At 40.3% G+C, this 25,453-nt stretch overlaps 1 pseudogene across 1 annotated transcript; it reads right to left on the bottom strand.

Annotated features, from left to right (window-relative positions):
• Positions 1–929: 929 nt before the first annotated feature.
• Positions 930–25,064, bottom strand: LOC147872921 (peroxisomal multifunctional enzyme type 2-like; annotated as a pseudogene). The gene is made up of 27 exons (XR_015536617.1): positions 24,985–25,064; positions 24,723–24,806; positions 24,063–24,200; positions 23,686–23,835; positions 23,068–23,212; positions 22,501–22,628; positions 22,156–22,272; positions 21,562–21,761; positions 21,113–21,173; positions 20,876–21,039; positions 19,435–19,558; positions 19,084–19,256; positions 18,506–18,682; positions 17,597–17,758; positions 14,967–15,146; positions 13,649–13,811; positions 13,055–13,254; positions 12,561–12,621; positions 12,324–12,487; positions 11,154–11,277; positions 10,803–10,975; positions 10,229–10,405; positions 9,337–9,498; positions 6,744–6,885; positions 6,295–6,390; positions 5,705–5,867; positions 930–4,363 (listed from the first exon to the last, which is right to left on the bottom strand). The product of XR_015536617.1 is annotated as a peroxisomal multifunctional enzyme type 2-like (transcript).
• Between the last annotated feature and the right edge of the window lie 389 nt (positions 25,065–25,453).

Below are 25,453 nucleotides of genomic sequence, written 5' to 3'. Positions count from 1 at the left end.
CCAGCGGATTCTTACAGTAGTATTAAGTGTAGTATTAAGTTCTAAATATAAAACGAGGGCAGGACTGAACCGATTTCTGATTTCTGCCCTCTAAAAAAATAATTGAGGGTTAACGGGTGGGTGGGGAGCCGAAGATGAGAGAATGAGGGGGTTATGCAAAAATATATTTATGAGGGAGCAGCCAAAGGTGGTCCAAACAGACATCATATCAATCAACAATCTTTAACCAAAATGTGTTCAAAGCACTTGAGTCGAAAGAAAAAATCCAGCCAAATAAATCAACAAATCTGTCATCTACTGGGCATGAGATTTTTGCAAGCAAATCCAAATTCATAACAAACACCACACGCCAAACTTACAAGTTTACAAGTTTTAAAACCTTTATCCTTGCTTAACACACCACAAGCACAGAAAATACCCCGGCAGGTCACAGCACTACATAACAAAAACCAAAATCACTTCACAAATAGTCTCCACCCACGCCTACAAACGATACCTATACCAACTGGAAACAGCAATAATGTCAATCCCAAACTGCATTTACTTCTGTCAACATATCATCTCACACTTACAATCACAACATTTAAAGTGCATCCTATAGGTCAGGTAATTACACACTTCATTCATTGTCCCATCAGGTTTCCTGTTCAGATATCAAGTCAGTCTGCGAACACACTCAACAGCTTACATGACAAGCATGCAGGTTTGATGGTTTGATTTATTTCGCTGGATTGTTTCTTTTTCGACTCATATGCTTTGATGTCTGTATGTTGTTGGTATACCCCCAACTGAGCCCCCTTTTATATATTTGTGCATAACCCCCCTCATTCTATCATATTAGGCGCCCCACCCTCCCGGTAACCCACAATTATTTTTAGAGGGCAGAAATCAGAAATCAGAAATCGTTTGAGTCCTGAGTCCTGCCCTCGTTTTATATTTAGAACTTAATACTACTGTAAGAATTAAGAATTAATACTACTGTAAGAATCCGCTGGGTCTCGAACTGCCGATGTCGTATTCCGCAGGCCAGCACGCTATCCATTCGGCTACCAGGCTCCTACAAGATTACGATTCTGGATCTTCCTGATATATCGATGCCCTGCATTTCCCGCTCAATACGTAGTTTACTGGGTTCGCTACTAGAATTCGCTGTAGTCAAGTTCGCGCAGAGATAGAGAGAGAGAGTTGGTAAAATTTGTTGCGTGAATCTAGTCTTAGGTGCTGTAAGTTTATGTGTGCGAACAGCGATCTAGGTGGGCTGTCATCAGGTTACGGAATGATAGGGTGTTCTCGTTTAACGGTTGAGGTTATGTGTCGATGATTCCCGAGGAATCAAATAAATAAACGCCATGAGGCGTTTACGGCATTGATAAGTGACATTTATATACTCAGAAGTGTGTGTGGTGTGCCCCCCTCCCCAAGAACAAAAGTACATGTTCAATCAACTGCGTCATCAGAATGCTGTTTATTTTTGCATTTGTGTTAGTTAAAAGTGAATGCATTTTGTCTTTCTGGGAATAGCTGAGAGAAGAAGCTTAATTGATCCTTGGGATTTTACTCGGGGAAAAGCTGTCTGTCACCTGACCAGCCTACTGCTTGCCAGGAAATCAGTGCAGTATGTTCAGTACACTTGGCAGGCTCACTTCATATCGCAACAGAAACCTGACCTGCCTACTGCTTGTATCACAATGTTGTTGCACATTAAATCCCTTACCAGCTGTAACATTAACTTCACAAAGTTTACAGAACAGAATTGTTCCATCAGAACTAAAATATTCCTCACCGAAATCTTTAATGAAAGCTCTTAACTTTGCACTTTCAGAACACCACTTTTGGCATCTGAACTAAATGAAGGATTCACTGTAAATGCCCGAGAAATGTAGTTTCAAGTAAGAATTTCATACCCAAAATATGAATTTTATCCTCAAAATATAACCAAAATGATCCTAACCATGAATCACCAGTATTGTTCCCAACAAACTGTGGTCAACCGGTGTCCTTGAAGATCTAAACATGATTTTGTGATTGTAAATAAAATTTTCATGAAGCAGAGTCCTTGAGAAGCTAATAGTAGATCATACAGTAAAGACTGCACCAAACCCTTAATTTAGTATGACTCCTTCTTGTTCCTGTACGAACAAATATCTTTGAACAGAATGAGCAGTTGATTGATCCACTGGTTGCTTAGCCGCCTGACTGTGATTAAGAGATCAAGTGGCTAAAAGGGTGAATGAACTGACTAATTGATTCGTAGGCTATTTAATAATTATATTTCAACCGTACAAATTACTTAATACTAAATGGGATTAGGATTATTGTGAATGGAGGATCCAAGACATGAAATTGTAATCTGAACAAAATTAAACAAACAGCGATGCAAATACATAGTAATTAAATGGCTAATTTGAAGGAAAAAAAACATGCACAAACAATATTGATTATATAACTATCCACTGCTAATACTAAAGTGCCACTACATTCCTTGGGCAACACCAACCACCCACTGGTTTCTTGATTTGAACACTTTCCCAAAAAAACAGCACAATTCATGAAGCTCCTCATTATGTAATTTTCTCTCGCTGCCTGTATGTTTCTCTTAGTTACATGTATTCTGCTCATCACAGACATCAGTGCAAGACACCAAGTTTAACACCCACACAAAACAGCAGGTGAAATAAGTAGCCATTATTATCTGTAATTAAGAACTTTTCCAAAAGCAGGAACTTTGAACAATGAAGCATGAACTGGCCTTCAACCTAATAGAGGAAATAAATGTCTTAAATATACTGTCTCTTAGTATAACGATATTGCACAGTTCAGTATCACCTCACAATTGAATAAATATAGTCATTTCTTTCACTCTGATGTTGGAAACATACATGGCACCTATCACACCGTGCAAAGACGTCCATTCGACACAGCCCACACTGACAGGTTAATATTTCCCACTTATAGGACCACAGTTCCCTTGTTCTGTAGTGTCCTCTGTATCAATGAAACATTATGTCCATGTGACCATGCACTCTTTCTCCTACACAGTAACAATTCTAAGGCCATGTGATATCCCCAATTTCATCATGATCATGTAGTGACTGCTTACCATAATATACTACCAACATAATAAACAACAGGAAGCAGCAATTACCTGGCATGTCACAGCATTAGTGGGGGAGCCTACACAGACAAGACATGCAACATAAATCACATGCGTTGCGCATATGCGCATGCCAATCCAAATGTTCTTGGATCAGCACACAAGAACAAAACACAATTCTAACACACATGAAGAATCACAGCAAGGTGAAAAATCACTAACACACTGTCTGACCGGTATTCTACACTACTGTGAATGAAACAGTGATCCACAGAGCAATAAAATTAATTTAGTGTCCTACAAAACAACTCATTACAAAGATGGTTGCCTGCGACGTTGCACAAACTGATTTTTACATTAAATGGTGCAACAACCTGCAAGACAGCCACCTCCATATTCACTATCATAAGAACCTCAAAACTCAATTCAGTAATGGCAGATGACAAAGTTAAAATGAACAGAAGATCAAGAGAACTGAAATGGTAGATATTCACACCAAATTTCACAAAAACCAGTCAACTGCTGTGTAACTGAATCAGGCTAGATGGACATACACATGCAGCTTACTTAATTAATAAGACTGCTTTATAAGTCATTCAAAAACCACTGGATCAACTGGCATATTCTGATACACTATGATCAGATTCAACTGGAAGATCTGAGGAAACTGACAAAAAAAACCCTCTTCAGTCAGGACAGCAAATCCCCTGCTGAGACTTGTGCATAGGACGTAATTCATTTGAGAAACAGGAGTGCTAACACAACACTGCTATAATTTACTGGTAGAATCACTCCTTCCCAAACGAGGATTTGCACAGAATAGTTTTGTCCATGTACTACACAACAATTCAGATCATTTTTTCCTTACGCATAGGAGATATTTATTTATGGGGGATTTACACTAGTGACAGACTTCCTTCCTGTTGCTATAAAACAAGTTTGTGTCCCAAATTCCCCAAACCCTATTTCCTTCATGTATTCTAACACACAGGTAACCCACAAATTTAGCATTCTGTACTTGCTATAGTACATTCTTTTCCAACTGAAACACATTTGCTCATCTTACATTCAGTTCACATATGAATAAAATGGGAAGAACCCTGAGAGAAGGCACAGACAGACCACAGAAATCACGTCCACAACATTCACAATAACACTCACCTGCGAGCTTCTTCATACTTAATCTGCTGTCGCAAGAACACCGCATTCTTCAGCAGTTCCTGTATGTTACCAAGGTTATCCTCTGCCCCCTCCATAGACTTCACTGCCCTGGAGAACAATACAACTGCTGAAAAAACTACACAAAGTTCTGGGAAGGTCTTGTGATTCTCACTTTTCTTCCAAATCATATATATATATATATAGATAGATAGACACATGCACACACACCATATTTGGCGACTTTGTGTCAGGACTCAGGATCTTATTCCTTTGCCAGGCAGAAATGTCAAATGAATGAAGGTCTAAAATCACTAAGTTAATTGATTAAATAATAAGCTTTCCTTGTAACATAAAGAAATTACACTTCACATAATTCAAAATGTCAACTAGAAATGAGCAAGATGCTGCTACAAGCCTGTGGAAAAGTATTCACTTGGGAACAAGGTTCCTCTTGAATACTAGTGAACGAACAGAATTTCCTTTAAACCTTACCCAATGGCATACTCCACATCGTAGCAACGTCCCTGCAACTCATGATGCAGTCTGGTAACTTCTACCCTCTTCTCCACCATCGGGGGCAGTGCTTTGCAATGTTACGTATATAAGTTCAACATAAACAACTCAATCCATGTTTGACACGTTTTCAAACCTTTTTTAACTTTCATTTCCAATTCCGGGTCTGATGACAGAGACATCGACATGATTCTCAACACAGTTACGTTATATTACCGATAACAAAGCACATCCATATGTGCCTAATAATTATTCCAAATAATCGCATACGAAGTACAGCCGATTAACAAACTACAGTTCTGAGTTACAAAGCATGTTACAAACTATGGAACTTCTAAACTTCCGTGTTTAACAGTGAAGCCAAAACAGTTTCATTTTAACATTGGCAACGGCTGGAACGGTATATTTTATCGTCATTAACTTTTAAATTGGTGACAATGAAGGGAACCGGAACTAATTTTTAAGTGCGGTCATTGCCAGTAGGAGTCGAATTACATGCTTTGTTGCTTGTGAGTTGGCAACGAGTTGGAAGTTTTGATAAAGAAGTGCCATTCCGTTGGGAAAGATTCGAAGTACTCGTGCGTACAACACGTTGGGGAGTGTATAAATTAATATTTCGTTAAAAGTCTTGAAAGAATGAAATTTATAAGTATTTTTGTTCTCGCAGCCCTAGCTGCTTATGTAGATGGTAATGAGGAAGAAGAAACGGGTGCCAGATTGCTAATTTCGAAACAGATACTGAATAGATATCTGGTTGAAGACATGGACATAGTAGCTGGGATATTTAGATGTCATATTGTTTCAGAAAAATTATCGTCCGGTTGTTTTTGCAGAATAGAAATTTTTACATATCATAGGCCGTTTATGTTACAAGCCAAAGAATATGGAGCATCTCATGATAATATTGTATTTAGTACCCATATAATACCAACATACCTCATAAACTTGTTTGATTATAACACACAACATTCTTTGCAGTACACACTATATAATGTTGGCACAAGTACTGCTCTTGGTGTTAAGCTGAGTGACAGTAGCTTTCACAAAGAGGCCTTCACTTTGGTGGGTGGTCAGCTCAACATCAAGATTGACAGGATCCCTGCAGGGACAAATGTATCTCATGTAGTAGTTGTCAGACCAAGGAAATATGGATACTTCAACTTCACAGCTGCAGAAGTCAACTACAGACCAACAGAGGATGCCTCTGAAGTGAGTTATCACTTGCATGGACCGTGGTCAAAATTTATAGAAATGTTTGTAATTTCCATTGTGCTGGTCCTAAATTATATATTTAGAATGTACAGGAAGCCATTGTAAAATAATGAGCATAAAACACAAATTCTTCAGATTGATAAAATGATTTTCATTTTGAAACATTTAAATATTACTTGGAAAATCCATCTATGGACACCATACTTGTTTCTGTCTGCTTCTCTGATATTCAAAGCTCATAATTAAAATGAACTGAGGACTGAATATAGCTAACATCAAAGCTAAAATTGAATATTAATCTCCAAACTTCTTACAAGTCTTCCAAGTGGTGTTCCTCAGGTTTCACCATCAAATTTCTGCATACATTTCATTTTTCCAGAACTTCTTGACAAATACATATGCCACAAAGCCTGTAATCATGTAAAATTCCTAAGTTTATCTCTTGTTTTGTTTTTTGGGTTTCTGTTAACATCGTCACACACTGCTCCTGTAGGACGCAACAGAAATGCATAACAAGTCTTTCCGTTTCAGCTGCAAGTGGCCGTGACAAGCGAACCCGGCGAGGGTCTCATCATTGCCTTCCTTGACTATGATAAGAAAACCCTGTCTCTCAAATGAGATACAAACCCAAGATCTGCCAGATATGAAGTAGGAGAGTTAACCGCACAGACAAAACGTTTAACCGATGAAAGTTTTAAGTTAGTCTGTATAAAATTTACTCTCTAACAGTGCTGTAAATCCATGACAACTGTGTGATACATACTCCAGGTGGCAACAGTATTGCCATCTTTGGTGATGTTGTACTGGAACACACCACCGATCTTCTTGGCACGCTCTGGGTTTGCCGCAACCCGCTTTTTCAGCAAGTCAAACACACCATCCGAATCCAGCGCTGATGTGGATGCCTGCACCAACAATGCAACCTCACATTACAGTTTACAAAGCCACCAACATCATACACCATTTCTGCATGTCTCTAGGAACCTGTTAACTCTCTGGTGATAGAAAACGAAGGTCGAACATTGCCAATACCAAACAGTATCACTAGCTGCAGGACCAAGCCACTTTGGCACAGTTCAAACACATCTGTATTTGTCTAAGATCCAGCTTAATATTATCCTCCCCTTAAATTCTCAGTCTTACTTATGTCCAATTTTTTTAACAGGATTCCCACCAAACTATGCATACATTATGTGTTTTCATCTTATGAACAACACATTTAGTCCTTTAGTTCACTATCCTAAGAATCCACTTATTTGATCCTTCAAGATCCCAAATAATATTTGGTTGTTTTCAAACACAATTTAGGTTCTTCACACAAAGAAAGAAACCATATTTTACAACCATACAAAAGTGGAAAAATATGGATATGATGTAATTTGATCTTTAGCATTACTGAGAGTAGTTTCGATGGTTACACACTCTGTAATCAATAATGAGTACTTCCTGAACGTGTTAAATATTTATGAATACTATATTTTTAGCTTAAAAACAAATGCAAAACAATGTTCATATTTTCATTCTATGTCAGGACATGAGATGTGCCTCTGAACTACAAATTCCAGTTTTCACTTCCCTCACCTTGGTGGACCTCATCACAGCAGGCATAGTGACTGACTGATGCAACCAGCATACATCAGAGCTACTCACTTGTGTTTCTTCCATGACCTTGAACACAGCTACTGTACTGTACTGTACTGTACATGTTATCAAGACAACCTTACATGTAGGCTAAAGTGCAAAGTCTTTCCTGCCTCCTTGACAGTGACTCAGCTAGTCAAAAAACTTACTGCTTTTACAAAACAAAGGTTCATTATTCTGTTACACAAAACACACACAAATGGCCATATCATGACTCGGCTCCACCCCCAGCTTCATGCCAAAATTTTTTTCCAAGTCTAAGCCAATTTCTGACCTAATGACATTTTACATAAACAAGTGTAGTGAAACAATGTATTCATGTGACAACTTCTCTTTGTCTCCCACAGTTCACTATTCACAAAGCACTAAGTGAACTGTACAAATCGTGAAGTTTCTTCCTCACTTTGCCCACTGAAGATGCAAATATCCTGAGAAATTGATTTGCAGATATTTACCATAAGCTGGAAATGTAACTAGGAAAGAGAAAACAAAGAAATTCCATAGAGCTTTTGAGTAACCTCTGAAGACCAACTAGGAAATTAAAGAAAATAATTAACCCCTTCAGCCACAGTGAAGGTGCATAATATTCTATCAATACATTGTTACCTCAAAGAAAACACAACACGTCTCCACAACAACACTAAACTAGTTAATGCTGCTTAGAGAAATAAATTACTGTTTATTCTGAGATCAATATAAAACCCACATTATATATTCTGTGGGCAAAATGCAGAGATAATGACTGTTACAGCAGGTGGTACATACAGTTACAACTCAGCTTTAAAGGGTTAAAATGGATCTTACTGAAGATGTGATACTAGCAATGCTGTAATGTTTGGGATCTTAACAAAAAGGAAACATAACCTTGTCACTGAGAGTAAGAAATTGCTAGGCTGAACAATGCAGGTTATCACAAGATAACAGAATATCAGTTACACTTTATATCGATTATAAACACAACTTGCAATCTGTAGGAACAAACACCACACAGCTCAGGCCTGCCTCATGGACTTATCTTGAACCACTTGAACACAATCCACAACCTAACACCCAGTATTTTAAAGATCCATTTTAATATTACACTCCCATCTATGAGTTGGTCTCTGAAGCCATCTCTTCCCTCAGGTTTTCCACACAAAATTCTGTACTCATTTCATGTCTTGCTCATGCATGCTGTATGCCCTGCCCATCAGAGCTTTCTTATCATTTTACTAAAAATCCAGAATTAAATCTTATATTTGGCTCATTAAACCCACACTAAATTAAACATTCTCCAACACACAATTACAGAATTTACATCAAAATGTACATTTATATTAAGTAAGCTTTACATGCAAACAACACAGCTCAAATCCTTCGTCTTGTTTAGTAGCAGTGTACTGCATAATCAAATTGCATTTTTCTGTGAGGAACCTGCAATATGTGTGACTTTTTATTTCCACTGCGTAGACATGAAATTTGACACAAAAATTTCATTGGAAAAGCTGAAAGGAAAACAGTACTTGGGAGATCTACACACACACACAGACATTACTAAAATGCACCTTAGAGAAATATGATGTGAAGAGATAGATAGGACTCAACCAGCTCATGACAGAGCATAAGGGCAGAATTATGTGAACGTGATGAAAGGCCAGCAGCAACGAAATTTCTCACCAGCAGAACAACCATCATCAAAGATGATCTTGGCCCATCAGTCAGCCACAAAAACGTACCTTGTGCTGCGGGACGGATGCCTCGGTGAGATCGACATATGCGCCAGATATCACCACGCTCCCCGTCTCTTTCACCTTGGTCTGAAAGTGGATACGGTTCCCCTGTTGCCACATGTCAGTCTGTAGTGTCTGCCCAGGGATAACCGGCTTGCTGAACCGAGCCTGTAAACCAGTGACAGTCATCATTTTCTTCATACCCTCACACTCTGATGGCCTGTGTAGTGCAACGATCTAAACCATATTAATGGGGATATCAGGTTGCATCTCAGTCCAGTTTCTGACTATCCTTCTCAGGCTAATCAGAGTTCTCCTCAGTCCCTCCAAAGAACTTCCAGCATAGTAACATGAAAATTAATATTACTGCCCCTTTCCAAATTCTCTCATTCTATCTGATGCTATATAACCTCTGAAAATGAAACAGATTCATGAAATAACATCATATTTAACAATCTCTCTGATGGAAAAAAAGTACAAAGAACTTACAAAGCAACAAGATGATAAAATTAAAAAAAAGAGACTGAAATGGTAAAATGTTATGAACAGTCCTCCGGAATTACAACTTAGAAATCTACTATCAAGCCACACCATTGCACCATACTTCACATGAATATTTTTTTACTTACCATAGGCCTCCCTTAACGTATCCACTGTGAATGGGAGTCACGGTTATGAAGTATTCCAACAGGGATGCGAGAAAATAGGAAAGCATGTGGAAAGAATAAGAAAGTACAATGACTGACATCAACTGAACTGTACATCAGACACGGAAGAGGCAAGTGAAAAATGCTGTGAACACAAACAATCCATAGAACAACAGAAAGAGGGTGCTGGAATGTTATCATGAGAATGTGAAAATAGGAAAGCCCCAAAAATAGACGTTTCTATTACACACCTTTATGGCTTTGAATTTGGTTGGATCATTATCCGCATACTGCTGTAGGACATGGCGGGCTGAGAAGCCCAGCGAACACAGACCGTGCAGGATGGGCCGATCAAATCCACCAAATGCAGCCACATTCGGGTCAATGTGAAGTGGGTTGCGGTCTCCAGACAGTCGGTAGAGTGCAGCCTGCAGGAAATAATGTTGAAGTGTAGAAACATTGACAATTAATTTGTAGGTGTGTTTATGATCTCTCTGCATACTAAATTCTACAGACTTAGCTGCAGTGTTTCATTAGTCATAATTTTCACACACAGCAATAAGTGCAGATTCAAAGCAGTCAGCATTTTCAGTCTACATCAAATAATCTTAAGGATGCACATTTTACAAAGCTCTATCACCACAAATATGTCAAGATCTTAATTAGATTGTCCTTCTTCTCCATATTTCACACGTTAGTACTACTGACAGAAGAAACTAAAAATACATACACAGAATAAGAAAAGTTACATTCACCCCCCCCCCCCCCTCAAAGAAAAATAACCAAAGAGCCTCACACGTAACACATGCTTCCCTCTATTCTGACCTGATCAAGAGACGTGTGTAGCTCAACAGACAAATCAGGAACCCGCTTTGGTGGTTCTGCTGTTGGCACATCATAGGGTGAAGTACGCTTGTCTGTAACACCCTTCATTCCAACAGCAAATGTTGTCAGCAGGGACTGTGCCACCTTCTCACCACTTTCATCAAATGTCTCCACTGCAATAATGACAACAGACAGCAACTGAATTTGTATCACCTTGAAGACTAGACTTTTAAACCACTTATATTCCCCCTAGCCTAGACAGATCAATGAAAAAGAGACACGTTACAACTGCACGAACCAAGTTGACAGAAGTTACAAATGGAATGATCATACTGCACAATTTTATCTCACCTTCCACCAGCACAACAGTCCCAGATCCCTTGTCCAAGATATCCACCACCTTGCAGTGCACCTCAAGAGTCACTTCACTGTTGATGGGATGCAGAACCTCCAAGTACTGCTCACCATGCAACATCTGGCAACATAGCAGCAACACGATCCTCCTCAGTCAACTCCAATTATGTACTCAATCGTTTCTCATTCCTTTGTGCCTCATCAGCAACCCTAAGGTTCATAATCCAATCAGTCTCTACGTCGAAACCACTGAACTATCTTTAAGTTAGCAGAACTTCTCGAATCCATTTAGTGGAAAGAAAGAAAGAAATACTTTATGATATATCTGCAAAAACAACTGAATACTGTCATTTGTTTACACGACCGAGTGGCATGCCAGTGGGAAGCATCTACACTTTGTGCAGCTCACTGAATCAGTGTGAATTCTATCCTCACTCTCTCTATGGTGCAGGATATTCTTTGAAAAACTGACTGTATACTTGGCTTCTCAAAAAATAGAACACTTTCTTTATAGAAGCCAAAGGTTCATCACTGAGTTCACAAAAGCCTGCCATAAGACTAACCTGAGCCAGCTGCATCCAGTTTGCTCCATAGATTTCTATCTCCCAAAAATCCATCTTAACGCCATCCCACCTACGCCAATGTCTCACCCACAATCTCCTCCCTTCAGGCCTTCTAACCAATATCTTGTAAACACCCCACAACTTCACTAGCATAGAATACGACCTGAATGATCCTCCGTTGCACTGAACAGAAAAACAACCCACAGCAGTATTATTTTTGCAGAAGCTGGATCTGCTTTCATTCCATGAGGACCAGCAGACTTTTAATTTCTTCCTCACTGCATGTACAGTGAACTAAACAAGTCAAGTGCGATGGAGACTGGCTATTATATTCGTAATAGACAAAGCACAGGCAGTAAAATGTGCCTTGCGTTAAGATATATGGACATGTTCAGCTGCGAAGGCAAGAAATGCATATAGGACTCTGGTGGAGAAATCTCTTGGAAAAGAAGCCACTTAGAGAAGTGAGTAAGAGATGAAAACACAGCAAGAAGATTGTGAGGTGGCTCAGGGTTGCATCCGAAGGCAGGCTTCGAAATGACCGATGCTGAACCTTGCGGTTATCCTCAAAAGAGTGTGCTTATCAAGACATAACCTCACTTACCCTGGCAGGATTGAAATCCCTGCCACTGAACACCTCAGCAGTAACACTAGACTCCATCACGGCAGACACGCCTTGCAACACGAGGAACGTCGGCAACGCAGAGAAGTCTGCGTGGCCTTCATACAGGAATCTCAGGTCACTTGGGTTGGTCACAGTGCTACCAACTGCAATAAAACAAACACATTACTTGTCTGTCACACTGTCACAAACACACGCACATAATGGCACATTACTCACCTCCCAGTGCATACAGGATCAGGTCACGAGGAGTGTATTGGAACTTTGTCACAACACTCTTCTGGAAAGGAAATTGGGACCTTAAACCATGTTCACAGAATAAGTGTCATCAAAAAGACAAAAGAAGTTCAAGTCTGCACAAACATTAGCCACCATCAATACTTGGATGGCAGCACCAGCCATTGCCAAAACTAATGTACACCTCATTTAACAAAATACTGGACCTCCAGTGGCGTAAGCCACAATGAAGCAGTCAGCTTCTTCCAACACCATACGCAAGAAACACACAACTGAAGTAACGTAAACCACGTACTACAATTATGGCGACGGGCTAAAACCCTGTACACAATAAACAAAATTAATTCTGCTCATTCATACGTCTTATACTACACTCCCTCTATACACCTCCACTGGATGGTGCTTAGACACAGGGGTAACTTGAATAATTACTATCTGAAAGCATATGCAAAAAACTACATCGAGTCATAACTCACGCCATCAGAAGAAAGCCCAGAGTTCGACTTCATCTGCTCCAGAACGGTCATCAGGGTACCAGATGCCTCCTGGATGGACTCCAATTTAACGGCAGCAGACATATCTGTCACCTTGCCCCAGTTCTCACGAACAGCCTCTGGCGTCACCAGCTCATTCATCTGTGCACACAGCAGGCCGCCCGGTGAACGCACCAGATAACCTGAAGGTTGTCAGACAAGAACGCATCCTGATGGAAAGTTCTGCCGACACTCAGCACGGGAGGTAAACGGTTCTCTGCTTGTCTATCATTACTGCGCTTCATGGCTATTCCAAGCTGTTTCACTGAAATCAGGACCCTTGAAACATGAATCCGGTCATTCTACCGCTGTTGACACATCTATGGAAGTCCACATGCAGATTCTGCGACTTATCTACGATTGTGATTTGCAGTGAAAAAATCATTTCTGCATTTCACTGAAAGAGCAACAACAGACCCAACCTTCATGACCCTAATGAAATGCAGTCCTGTTTTGGACGGCATCACATGACTCAGAACCAGTGGTGTCGTTACAGGCATCGAGCATATTCCGAACAGGGGTGCCACTGACACTTACATTTTCCTGCCCAGCCAGCAGCAGATTCGATGATGGAGCCAGTCTCCTCACAGGATTCGTGACACAGCCACGTGACGACTGGCGCAATCAGCTCGAAACAGATACTGAATAGATATCTGGTTGAAGACATGGACATAGTAGTTAAGGTTAGTACAGCTGGGATATTTAGATGTCATATTGTTTCAGAAAAATTATCGTCCGGTTGTTTTTGCAGAATAGAAATTTTTACATATCATAGGCCGTTTATGTTACAAGCCAAAGAATATGGAGCATCTCATGATAATATTGTATTTAGTACCCATATAATACCAACATACCTCATAAACTTGTTTCATTATAACACACAACATTCTTTGCAGTACACACTATATAATGTTGGCACAAGTACTGCTCTTGGTGTTAAGCTGAGTGACAGTAGCTTTCACAAAGAGGCCTTCACTTTGGTGGGTGGTCAGCTCAACATCAAGATTGACAGGATCCCTGCAGGGACAAATGTATCTCATGTAGTAGTTGTCAGACCAAGGAAATATGGATACTTCAACTTCACAGCTGCAGAAGTCAACTACAGACCAACAGAGGATGCCTCTGAAGTGAGTTATCACTTGCATGGACCGTGGTCAAAATTCATAGAAATGTTTGTAATTTCCATTGTGCTGGTCCTAAATTATATATTTAGAATGTACAGGAAGCCATTGTAAAATAATGAGCATAAAACACAAATTCTTCAGATTGATAAAATGATTTTCATTTTGAAACATTTAAATATTACTTGGAAAATCCATCTATGGACACCATACTTGTTTCTGTCTGCTTCTCTGATATTCAAAGCTCATAATTAAAATGAACTGAGGACTGAATATAGCTAACATCAAAGCTAAAATTGAATATTAATCTCCAAACTTCTTACAAGTCTTCCAAGTGGTGTTCCTCAGGTTTCACCATCAAATTTCTGCATACATTTCATTTTTCCAGAACTTCTTGACAAATACATATGCCACAAAGCCTGTAATCATGTAAAATTCCTAAGTTTATCTCTTGTTTTGTTTTTTGGGTTTCTGTTAACATCGTCACACACTGCTCCTGTAGGACGCAACAGAAATGCATAACAAGTCTTTCCGTTTCAGCTGCAAGTGGCCGTGACAAGCGAACCCGGCGAGGGTCTCATCATTGCCTTCCGTGACTATGATAAGAAAACCCTGTCTCTCAAATGAGATACAAACCCAAGATCTGCCAGATATGAAGTAGGAGAGTTAACCGCACAGACAAAACGTTTAACAGATGAAAGTTTTAAGTTAGTCTGTATAAAATTTACTCTCTAACAGTGCTGTAAATCCATGACAACTGTGTGATACATACTCCAGGTGGCAACAGTATTGCCATCTTTGGTGATGTTGTACTGGAACACACCACCGATCTTCTTGGCACGCTCTGGGTTTGCCGCAACCCGCTTTTTCAGCAAGTCAAACACACCATCCGAATCCAGCGCTGATGTGGATGCCTGCACCAACAATGCAACCTCACATTACAGTTTACAAAGCCACCAACATCATACACCATTTCTGCATGTCTCTAGGAACCTGTTAACTCTCTGGTGATAGAAAACGAAGGTCGAACATTGCCAATACCAAACAGTATCACTAGCTGCAGGACCAAGCCACTTTGGCACAGTTCAAACACATCTGTATTTGTCTAAGATCCAGCTTAATATTATCCTCCCCTTAAATTCTCAGTCTTACTTATGTCCAATTTTTTTAACAGGATTCCCACCAAACTATGCATACATTATGTGTTTTCATCTTATGAACAACACATTTAGTCCTTTAGTTCACTATCCTAAGAATCCACTTATTTGATCCTTCAAGATCCCAAATAATATTTGGTTGTTTTCAAACACAATTTAGGTTCTTCACACAAAGAAAGAAACCATATTTTACAACCATACAAAAGTGGAAAAATATGGATATGATGTAATTTGATCTTTAGCATTACTGAGAGTAGTTTCGATGGTTACACACTCTGTAATCAATAATGAGTACTTCCTGAACGTGTTAAATATTTATGAATACTATATTTTTAGCTTAAAAACAAATGCAAAACAATGTTCATATTTTCATTCTATGTCAGGACATGAGATGTGCCTCTGAACTACAAATTCCAGTTTTCACTTCCCTCACCTTGGTGGACCTCATCACAGCAGGCATAGTGACTGACTGATGCAACCAGCATACATCAGAGCTACTCACTTGTGTTTCTTCCATGACCTTGAACACAGCTACTGTACTGTACTGTACTGTACATGTTATCAAGACAACCTTACATGTAGGCTAAAGTGCAAAGTCTTTCCTGCCTCCTTGACAGTGACTCAGCTAGTCAAAAAACTTACTGCTTTTACAAAACAAAGGTTCATTATTCTGTTACACAAAACACACACAAATGGCCATATCATGACTCGGCTCCACCCCCAGCTTCATGCCAAAATTTTTTTCCAAGTCTAAGCCAATTTCTGACCTAATGACATTTTACATAAACAAGTGTAGTGAAACAATGTATTCATGTGACAACTTCTCTTTGTCTCCCACAGTTCACTATTCACAAAGCACTAAGTGAACTGTACAAATCGTGAAGTTTCTTCCTCACTTTGCCCACTGAAGATGCAAATATCCTGAGAAATTGATTTGCAGATATTTACCATAAGCTGGAAATGTAACTAGGAAAGAGAAAACAAAGAAATTCCATAGAGCTTTTGAGTAACCTCTGAAGACCAACTAGGAAATTAAAGAAAATAATTAACCCCTTCAGCCACAGTGAAGGTGCATAATATTCTATCAATACATTGTTACCTCAAAGAAAACACAACACGTCTCCACAACAACACTAAACTAGTTAATGCTGCTTAGAGAAATAAATTACTGTTTATTCTGAGATCAATATAAAACCCACATTATATATTCTGTGGGCAAAATGCAGAGATAATGACTGTTACAGCAGGTGGTACATACAGTTACAACTCAGCTTTAAAGGGTTAAAATGGATCTTACTGAAGATGTGATACTAGCAATGCTGTAATGTTTGGGATCTTAACAAAAAGGAAACATAACCTTGTCACTGAGAGTAAGAAATTGCTAGGCTGAACAATGCAGGTTATCACAAGATAACAGAATATCAGTTACACTTTATATCGATTAAAACACAACTTGCAATCTGTAGGAACAAACACCACACAGCTCAGGCCTGCCTCATGGACTTATCTTGAACCACTTGAACACAATCCACAACCTAACACCCAGTATTTTAAAGATCCATTTTAATATTACACTCCCATCTATGAGTTGGTCTCTGAAGCCATCTCTTCCCTCAGGTTTTCCACACAAAATTCTGTACTCATTTCATGTCTTGCTCATGCATGCTGTATGCCCTGCCCATCAGAGCTTTCTTATCATTTTACTAAAAATCCAGAATTAAATCTTATATTTGGCTCATTAAACCCACACTAAATTAAACATTCTCCAACACACAATTACAGAATTTACATCAAAATGTACATTTATATTAAGTAAGCTTTACATGCAAACAACACAGCTCAAATGCTTCGTCTTGTTTAGTAGCAGTGTACTGCATAATCAAATTGCATTTTTCTGTGAGGAACCTGCAATATGTGTGACTTTTTATTTCCACTGTGTAGACATGAAATTTGACACAAAAATTTCATTGGAAAAGCTGAAAGGAAAACAGTACTTGGGAGATCTACACACACACACAGACATTACTAAAATGCACCTTAGAGAAATATGATGTGAAGAGATAGATAGGACTCAACCAGCTCATGACAGAGCATAAGGGCAGAATTATGTGAACGTGACGAAAGGCCAGCAGCAACGAAATTTCTCACCAGCAGAACAACCATCATCAAAGATGATCTTGGCCCATCAGTCAGCCACAAAAACGTACCTTGTGCTGCGGGACGGATGCCTCGGTGAGATCGACATATGCGCCAGATATCACCACGCTCCCCGTCTCTTTCACCTTGGTCTGAAAGTGGATACGGTTCCCCTGTTGCCACATGTCAGTCTGTAGTGTCTGCCCAGGGATAACCGGCTTGCTGAACCGAGCCTGTAAACCAGTGACAGTCATCATTTTCTTCATACCCTCACACTCTGATGGCCTGTGTAGTGCAACGATCTAAACCATATTAATGGGGATATCAGGTTGCATCTCAGTCCAGTTTCTGACTATCCTTCTCAGGCTAATCAGAGTTCTCCTCAGTCCCTCCAAAGAACTTCCAGCATAGTAACATGAAAATTAATATTACTGCCCCTTTCCAAATTCATACCCATTCATTATCCTCTCATTCTATCTGATGCTATATAACCTCTGAAAATGAAACAGATTCATGAAATAACATCATATTTAACAATCTCTCTGATGGAAAAAAAGTACAAAGAACTTACAAAGCAACAAGATGATAAAATTAAAAAGAAGAGACTGAAATGGTAAAATGTTATGAACAGTCCTCCGGAATTACAACTTAGAAATCTACTATCAAGCCACACCATTGCACCATGCTTCACATGAATATTTTTTTACTTACCATAGGCCTCCCTTAACGTATCCACTGTGAATGGGAGTCACGGTTATGAAGTATTCCAACAGGGATGCGAGAAAATAGGAAAGCATGTGGAAAGAATAAGAAAGTACAATGACTGACATCAACTGAACTGTACATCAGACACGGAAGAGGCAAGTGAAAAATGCTGTGAACACAAACAATCCATAGAACAACAGAAAGAGGGTGCTGGAATGTTATCATGAGAATGTGAAAATAGGAAAGCCCCAAAAAGAGATGTTTCTATTACACACCTTTATGGCTTTGAATTTGGTTGGATCATTATCCGCATACTGCTGTAGGACATGGCGGGCTGAGAAGCCCAGCGAACACAGACCGTGCAGGATGGGCCGATCAAATCCACCAAATGCAGCCACATTCGGGTCAATGTGAAGTGGGTTGCGGTCTCCAGACAGTCGGTAGAGTGCAGCCTGCAGGAAATAATGTTGAAGTGAAGAAACATTGACAATTAATTTGTAGGTGTGTTTATGATCTCTCTCCATACTAAATTCTACAGACTTAGCTGCAGTGCTTCATTAGTCATAATTTTCACACACAGCAATAAGTGCAGATTCAAAGCAGTCAGCATTTTCAGTCTACATCAAATAATCTGAAGGATGCACATTTTACAAAGCTCTATCACCACAAATATGTCAAGATCTTAATTAGATTGTCCTTCTTCTCCATATTTCACACGTTAGTACTACTGACAGAAGAAACTAAAAATACATACACAGAATAAGAAAAGTTACATTCCCCCCCCCCCCCCCCCCCTTCAAAGAAAAATAACCAAAGAGCCTCACACGTAACACATGCTTCCCTCTATTCTGACCTGATCAAGAGACGTGTGTTGCTCAACAGACAAATCAGGAATCCGCTTTGGTGGTTCTGCTGTTGGCACATCATAGGGTGAAGTACGCTTGTCTGTAACACCCTTCATTCCAACAGCAAATGTTGTCAGCAGGGACTGTGCCACCTTCTCACCACTTTCATCAGATGTCTCCACTGCAATAATGACAACAGACAGCAACTGAATTTGTATCACCTTGAAGACTAGACTTTTAAACCACTTATATTCCCCCTAGCCTAGACAGATCAAAGAAAAAGAGACACGTTACAACTGCACAAACCAAGTTGACAGAAGTTACAAATGGAATGATCATACTGCACAATTTTATCTCACCTTCCACCAGCACAACAGTCCCGGATCCCTTGTCCAACACATCCACCACCTTGCAGTGCACCTCAAGAGTCCCTTCACTGTTGATGGGACGCAGAACCTCCAAGTACTGCTCACCATGCAACATCTGGCAACATAGCAGCAACACGATCCTCCTCAGTCAACTCCAATTATGTACTCAATCGTTTCTCATTCCTTTGTGCCTCATCAGCAACCCTAAGGTTCATAATCCAATCAGTCTCTACGTCGAAACCACTGAACTATCTTTAAGTTAGCAGAACTTCTCGAATCCATTTAGTGGAAAGAAAGAAAGAAAGAAATACTTTATGATATATCTGCAAAAACAACTGAATACTGTCATTTGTTTACATGACCGAGTGGCATGCCAGTGGGAAGCATCTACACTCTGTGCAGCTCACTGAATCAGTGTGAATTCTATCCTCACTCTCTCTATGGTGCAGGATATTCTTTGAAAAACTGACTGTATACTTGGCTTCTCAAAAAATAGAACACTTTCTTTATAGAAGCCAAAGGTTCATCACTGAGTTCACAAAAGCCTGCCATAAGACTAACCTGAGCCAGCTGCATCCAGTTTGCTCCATAGATTTCTATCTCCCAAAAATCCATCTTAACGCCATCCCACCTACGCCAATGTCTCACCCACAATCTCCTCCCTTCAGGCCTTCTAACCAATATCTTGTAAACACCCCACCCCTCCACAATGCGTTCCGCATGTCCCGCCCGTCTTATCCTCCTCGATTTAATCGCCCTAACAGTATCAAGTGAGGGGTACAGTCCGTGAAGCTCATAATGCAATTTTCTTCCTGCCTCTTAGGTCGAAATATCCTAAACACTCTGTTCTCAAAGACCCTCAATCTATGTTCCTCCCTCAAAGTGGGAGACCAAGTTTAACACCCATACAGCACAACTTTTGTATCTTTAGTTTTCTTGATGTGAGATGAGAGGACAAAACATTTTGGACTGAATGATAGCAAGCATTCCCCGAGTCCACACCACACTGCTCAATTACAACTTCACTAGCATAGAATACGACCTGAATGATCCTCTGTTGCACTGAACAGAAAAACAACTCACTGCAGTATTATTTTTGCAGAAGCTGGATCTGCTTTCATTCCATGAGGACCAGCAGACTTTTAATTTCTTCCTCACTGCATGTACAGTGAACTAAACAAGTCAAGTGCGATGGAGACTGGCTATTATATTCGTAATAGACAAAGCACAGGCAGTAAAATGTGCCTTGCGTTAAGATATATGGACATGTTCAGCTGCGAAGGCAAGAAATGCACATACAGAGATGAAAACACAGCAAGAAGATTGTGAGGTGGCTCAGGGTTGCATCCGAAGGCAGGCTTCGAAATGACCGATGCTGAACCTTGCGGTTATCCTCAAAAGAGTCTGCTTATCAAGACATAACCTCACTTACCCTGGCAGGATTGAAATCCCTGCCACTGAACACCTCAGCAGTAACACTAGACTCCATCACGGCAGACACGCCTTGCAACACGAGGAACGTCGGCAACGCAGAGAAGTCTGCGTGGCCTTCATACAGGAATCTCAGGTCACTTGGGTTGGTCACAGTGCTACCAACTGCAATAAAACAAACACATTACTTGTCTGACACACTGTCACAAACACACGCACATAAGGGCACATTACTCACCTCCCAGTGCATACAGGATCAGGTCATGAGGAGTGTATTGGAACTTTGTCACAACACTCTTCTGGAAAGGAAATCAGGACCTTAAACCATGTTCACAGAATAAGTGTCACCAAGAAGACAAAAGAAGTTCAAGTCTGCACAAAGATTAGCCACCATCAATACTTGGATGGCAGCACCAGCCATTGCCAAAACTAATGTACACCTCATTTAACAAAATACTGGACCTCCAGTGGCGTAAGCCACAACTGAAGTAACGTAAACCACGTACTACAATTATGGCGACGGGCTAAAATCCTGTACACAATAAACAAAATTAATTCTGCTCATTCATACGTCTTATACTACACTCCCTCTATACACCTCCACTGGATGGTGCTTAGACACAGGGGTAACTTGAATAATTACTATCTGAAAGCATATGTAAAAAACTACATCGAGTCATAACTCACGCCATCAGAAGAAAGCCCAGAGTTCGAGTTCATCTGCTCCAGAACGGTCATCAGGGTACCAGATGCCTCCTGGATGGACTCCAATTTAACGGCAGCAGACATATCTGTCACCTTGCCCCAGTTCTCACGAACAGCCTCTGGCGTCACCAGCTCATTCATCTGTGCACGCAGCAGGCCGCCCGGTGAACGCACCAGATAACCTGAAGGTTGTCAGACAAGAACGCATCCTGATGGAAAGTTCTGCCGACACTCAGCACGGGAGGTAAACGGTTCTCTGCTTGTCTATCATTACTGCGCTTCATGGCTATTCCAAGCTGTCTCACTGAAATCAGGACCCTTGAAACATGAATCCGGTCATTCTACCGCTGTTGACACATCTACGGAAGTCCACATGCAGATTCTGCGACTTATCTACGATTGTGATTTGCAGTGAAAAAATCATTTCTGCATTTCACTGAAAGAGCAACAACAGACCCAACCTTCATGACCCTAATGAAATGCAGTCCTGTTTTGGACGGCATCACATGACTCAGAACCAGTGGTGTTGTTACAGGCATCGAGCATATTCCGAACAGGGGTGCCACTGACACTTACATTTTCCTGCCCAGCCAGCAGCAGACTCGATGATGGAGCCAGTCTCCTCACAGGATTCGTGACACAGCCACGCGACGACTGGCGCAATCAGCTCTGGGCGCAGCTGCGCAAATAAATCTGTGCAACAAACAAGTGACTTATCAGTATCACATTAGTGTTTATAATCATGAGACAATATTAAAAACTGCTGATAACAGATCTCCAAAACATGAACTATTTATTACAACTGATAATATGACAAAAGGGTGAATATACTTCCAAAATGCACTGTTTGCATCATTTTGATGTTCATTTATTGTAAACAGAAGTGACACACTGTCAGGCTTTAGTATCAGCAGCACCCACCAGGTGGCAGGATGTCTTCAGTAAGCCGGGATGCCGCAGTTGGCACAATCACATTGCAGTGGATGTTGTCCTTCCTGCCCTCTATCGCTAACGTATTGTTCAGACCAACCAGCCCCATCTTGGCAGCACTGCAACCATAAAAAAAAACATACATGGACTCCTCCCAAGAAATGCATAAAGCGGCCATCGCTCACACCAACTTTCTTATTTGAGAACAACTTTTCAGCCGCACAAATTACACAGTCCTGAAAGGAAGAGCGAACTGGAGAGGATGTAGAAGTGACCCTCGGTTATATAACACACTAACCCAGCATCTGTCTTGAGGAACTGTGGGGGAAAACAGTTTCTACCATTTCTGGCAACCAAAGACAAACTTTTATTTTTATAAATAACCAGAATGTTAAATCAATATTTCATAGGCGGGGGGAGGGGTGTATTGTAATTAATACTTTTAAATCCCAAAGATATTCAAAGCAGAACAGATTAATGTCCAAGATATCACGCACACATTATACAAATGATCAATCCTATGAAAGATAAATATACTGAAGTGTCACTAACACCGACCTGTAGTTTGCCTGCCCAAAGTTCCCATATAGACCAGAATTGGAGGATGTCACAATGACACGTCCATACTTTTGTTTACGGAAGTGAGGCCACGCGGCTCGAGTTGCCTTGAAAGCACCTGTTAGGTGTACGTCCTGAATTAAGCCTGCAACAGTAACAAATGATCATTAAACCTCAACAGCACTAGTAACTAGACAAAAAAGCATGCAAAACCATCCCTGAACTCAAGAAATCTACCATAGTCCCTTTTCTTTTGGCCTCCTATACAAAATCAACAACAGACAAAACAGCTCGGCATAGCAGACAGTATTTGTCAAGGTTTTCCTCAGCCTCTCTAGGCAAATGCCATGGACAGTCTCTTGAAACTGGTCAGAACCACAATGAGAATAGACGCTTGTGAATTTTAACTCTTTCAGAATTAGTCTCTGCAGAAAAATGATATTCCAATTTCACTGAACTATCAGACTTTAAGGTAAAATGGCCCCTGGGACAGCTACATAATATCCAGTCACTGGCGCTCTTAGTTTTCTGACTGACTGACTGTAGCAGTCCAAATACACTGAAAGTACCCCACAATCTGATATTATGGCCAAGAATAAGATTTAATCTCAAACATACTCCAGTCTGCGTCACTAATCCTGGAGAATGACTTGTCCAGGATCCCAGCATTGTTCACTACCACATCTACTCGTCCAAACTCTTCCAGAGCCGTCTATATAATCTTCTCTCCATTCACCACACAATCATAGTTGGCTACAGCCTTGCCACCTACCAGAAACAAAACAATCTACGATACAGATGCAATCCCGCGGTGCTGCGACTTCACCGTAAAACAGAAGTTGGAAAGGAAAGGGAATCAGACGGAGGTGGTAGAGAGGGACACAAGGAAGCAGTTTGTAAGAAGGAAGGAGAAAGAGAAGAGGTGAGAGGACAAAGAAGAAACTTACATGCAAATGCAGTAGCAGCCAACAAGCATCATAATGCACTAAACCCACCTTTGTGCCGGATCTCTTCTACAACACTGTCTGCTGCACTGCTACTCTTCCCATCGCCATGGCGACCACCACCAAGGTCATTCACCACAACTGATGCTCCACGCTCCGCAAACAGCAGGGCATATGCTTTACCCAGGCCTGAAACATAAAGTCATGGCTGGTCAGAATTATGAGGAACTGGCACACAAGAAATGATAAGTGGGTGAAACGACACACGGAACTGTTCATTACAAGAAGTTGTAAGCAAATGCCATGATTAATACGATTATGAGACAATGGAAACAGACAAATGATAAAAGAGAAGGGTATTAACTCACCTCTGCAGTGCACACATCACATGGCATGTGGAGTCTCATCATACTTTAATATTATCATGACAACTTTTATCCATGGAAATGGACACACACAAACTGGTACAATTAAAACTGGAAACATACTGTTGTAGCAGCCCACACCCTTCAATTTCATATTTTTGTCTTAACAAATGAGGGAAAGAACTATATTTTTTTTGTACAATATAGTCATTAATGAAGCTGAAACCGCGAAGACAAGAACGATAACCTAAAATAATTTCGACAAGAATTAAATATTTCCGAAAGAAAGTCTTGCATACTAGAAAAGCGATCAGGCACAAACATTATTTTCGTGTACGATAATCACCTGCACCAGCTCCTGTAACTACAACCACTCGGCCATCGAATCGCAGATCTGTCATGCTTAATAGGGCCCTACAGAAGTCCGAACCTGAAACAAGACGAAGTTACGTGACCAAACACACGGATAAGGTAGTACAAGTGCAAGATTAACCAGTACTTCGTACCTTGTTTACTTTCGTGTGTATAACTGCGAAGTCATCGTCAAGAAATAATGTAACCGTTAAAATTATAATACAACGCACAAATTGCTAAATCTTACTACGTACGATAAATCCGCCGCTGTCTAGTCGTAGACTCCAAGACACAATCCACTACCACGAGATCATCACAGTTTGTGTGCTTGTTTTTTCAGACCTTCGCATCAGATACGGCCAGTCTGCTGTCTGACATAACTGCAAAACCTCTGTACAAGAAATATGTACTGTACTTCAAAACAGGTTACGAAAGTGATCGACGCAATTTCGCTAGTCATTCTTTCCCATATCGATATATTTAGATTAATGCAGTGCTACCAATAGTATCAGTAGATCTAGCGAAAATGTTCGAAAGCAACAAATGGCATTTTACCTGTCTGAATGTAGAGTTCCCAAATTGAGATATTTCCTTGCCCTACTTTCACATTTTATACATTGTATCATAATATCCCATAGAAACTGTACTTACTGCTTTTATTTTTCTTAACTCATGTCACAGTTTTCCTGCCTATGTTATTAATACAGAAAAGAAACATGACTA

The sequence above is a fragment of the Zootermopsis nevadensis genome, unplaced genomic scaffold, assembly GCF_977971745.1.
Source record: "Zootermopsis nevadensis isolate Lab colony 2312 unplaced genomic scaffold, Znev_1.0 Znev_ptg000023l, whole genome shotgun sequence".
Taxonomy (NCBI): domain Eukaryota; kingdom Metazoa; phylum Arthropoda; class Insecta; order Blattodea; family Termopsidae; genus Zootermopsis; species Zootermopsis nevadensis.
The sequence above is the reverse complement of the archived record's forward strand: the minus strand, read 5'-3'. Positions and strand labels throughout refer to the sequence as shown.